The following is a 2,904-nucleotide window of genomic DNA, read 5'->3' on the forward strand; positions in this document are numbered from 1 at the left end:
AATAATAATAATGGCATTTATTAAGCACTTACTACATGCAAAGCACTGTTCTAAGCACTGGGGAGGTTACAAAGTGATCAGGTTGTCCCACAGGGGAGCTCACAGTCTTAATCCCCATTTTACAGATGAGGTAACTGAGGCACAGAGAAGTTAAGTGACTTGCCCAAAGTCACACAGCTGACAATTAGCAGAGCAGGGATTTGAACCCATGGCCTCTGACTCCAAAGCCCGAGCTCTTTCCACTGAACCATGCTGCTTCTCATCATGAATGAAGACTGTGAGCCCTATTTGGGACAGCCACTGTGTCCAACCCGATCTGCTTATATCCACTCTAGTGCTTAGTACAGTGCCTGGCACATAGTAAGTGCTTAACAAATACCATAGTTATTAGTAGTAGTAGTATTTGCTCTAATCCTTAATTAGCTTGCCCTTTATCTTGCTGATCTTCTACTACAATTTAATCTGTTGCCAACTTGTACTTCCTAAGCGCTTAGTACAGTGCTCTGCACACAGTAAGCGCTCAATAAATATGATTGAATGAATAAAAGTCAATCTGCGACCCATAGCAACGCTATGGCCACATCTCTTCCAGAATGCCCCACCTCCATCTTCAATCGTACTTGTAGTATATCCATAGAGTTTTCTTGGTAAAAATGTGCAAGTGGTTTACCACTGATACTTTCTGCACAGTAAACTTGAGTTTCCACCCTAGACTCTCTCCCCTGCCACTGCTGCCCAACTCAGGTGAGTTTTGACTTGCTTTCCACTTGCTAACCACTGTCCAACCTAAAAATGGAATGGATATGCCTCTGCTTGACTCTCCCTCCCATAGTCGAGGCTGGCAGAGTACTGGAAACTCTTCAGGTGTGACCCTGAGAGGGGAATTTTGTTTTATTTTATTTTACAGATGAGGAAACTGAGGCCCAGAAGTAATGTGACTTGCCCAAGATCACATAGTGAGTAAATGGCCGAGATGGAAATCAAATTTATGTCCTCCATTTCCCAGGTCCATGCTGTGGAAGCACAATGGTCAAGGTCCGGCATTTGTCCTATTTTCTCTCTGACCTTTCCCTCTGCCTAAACCAGCTTGACCACTTCGGGTGTGCCTGATAGGTTGATTGACTCCAGGCTTGGTTACTTGATTCAATCAAGTCAAGCCAAGTAATAATAATGGTATTTGTTAAGTGCTTACTATGTGCCAAGCACTGTTCTTAGTGCTGGGGAAGATACAAGGTAATTAGGTTGTCCCACTTAGGGATCACAGACTTAATGCCCATTTTACAGATGAGGTAACAGGCACAGAGAAGTTAAGTGACTTGCCCAAGGTCACACAGCTGACAAGTGGTGGAATCGGGAAGAGAATCCATGACCTCTGACTCCCAAGCCCAGGCCACTGAGCCACACTGCTTCTCTAAGTAGTTTGATTAACCCAAACTCCCTGGTTAGTTGATTTACTAAAAGCCAAGCCCAGTTATTTGATTGACTCAAATAATATATGATTGATTCAACAACTTGGTTCCATGATTGACTCAAATTGGAGTAGCCAAGCTCCATCCAGTCAAGCATATTACAACGACATGGCCGAGACCGTGCTGATGAACTTCCTGTGGGGGGACGCCGGGCGGCTGGTCCGTGGCAGGGGCCTGGGGTCGGTCAGCGAGGGGGGAGCCCTCTCCCGCTGCCGTCTCCTGCAGTTCGCCTATGAGAAAGAGAGCATGCTCCGTGCCTATTTCCAGGGCCTGGACTATTTCTCTACCGAATGCGTCTACGCACCGGATGCCTTCCGTGGCCGTGGCCGTGCCCTGCTCAAGGACCTAGAGGCCACTCAGCCCAGCGCCGTCCTGGACCTGGTCCACTCAGCTGAGCGCCTCACCCTGCGCCCCGGCACTGGCCCGCCCCCACCCTCCGCCTGCACCCGCTGTGGGAGCCTTGCCAGCCGCCCCCTGTGCCAAGCCTGCCAGCTCCTCGACAGGCTCAACCGTGGGCTCCCCCACCCTGGACATTGGCAGGGAAGTCTAGCTAGGAGACAGAGCCTGGCCAAGAGAAGAGCAGACCCCAGGGGAGGGGCAGGAGTAGGGAAAGCACCCTGGGAAGGGTGGAGGGGATTCTCTGCTCCCGGCAACTTTGGCCTTTTAGAGGAGGGGAGAATAGACTTGAGCAGGAAGATAACCACCCCCAGGCGAGAACCCAACCCTTCATCCCTGCCTCACTTCAAGGGATTGAGTCTCCACCACGGAGGGGCCAGCAGGCTTTGGGGGAATCCACTTCACGTGGATGAAGATGGTTGGTGACCCTGTTCGATCCGGACCTCTCCGTGACCTCCATCACCCGTGGCTCAGTGGAAACAGCCCGGGCTTTGGAGTCAGAGGTCATGGGTTCGAATCCCGACTCCACCACATGTCTGCTGTGTGACCTTGGGCAAGTCACGTAACTTCTCTGAGCCTCAGTTACCTCACCTGTAAAATGGGGATTAAGACTGTGAGCCCCACGTGGGACGACTTGATCACCTTGTATTCCCCCAGCGCTTAGAACAGTGCTCTGCACATAGTAAGCGCTTAACAAATGCCATCATCATCATCACCCGAGCCCCAGGAGCTCACCATCTAATGGGAAGGCCCCCAGCAGGCGGTAAGAAGCTGCTTCCAGCAAGTATTGCTGGAGGAGATTAGGGCCCTCCTGGGTTTAAGGTGGGGAAGTCGGGAGGTCCACGACGGGGTTCACTAGGAGAACTCATTCCCTAAATCTCACACCTCGGGGGATGCTCAAGGGTGCAGGACAGCAGCCAACAGAAGGAGATCAGCCTGCGGGAGCCCAGGGCCATTACTGTAGACCCCATCCGGGGGTGAGATCAATCAGTCAATCAGGCATACTTTTTGAGGGCTCAATTTGTGCAGAGCACTGTTC

At 51.1% G+C, this 2,904-nt stretch overlaps 1 pseudogene; it reads left to right on the plus strand.

Moving 5' to 3' along the window:
- The first annotated feature begins 1,577 nt into the window (after nt 1–1,577).
- Nucleotides 1,578–2,136, plus strand: LOC119928220 (annotated as a pseudogene).
- Nucleotides 2,137–2,904: the final 768 nt, after the last annotated feature.

The sequence above is a fragment of the Tachyglossus aculeatus genome, chromosome 5, assembly GCF_015852505.1.
Source record: "Tachyglossus aculeatus isolate mTacAcu1 chromosome 5, mTacAcu1.pri, whole genome shotgun sequence".
NCBI classification, from domain to species: Eukaryota; Metazoa; Chordata; class Mammalia; order Monotremata; family Tachyglossidae; genus Tachyglossus; species Tachyglossus aculeatus.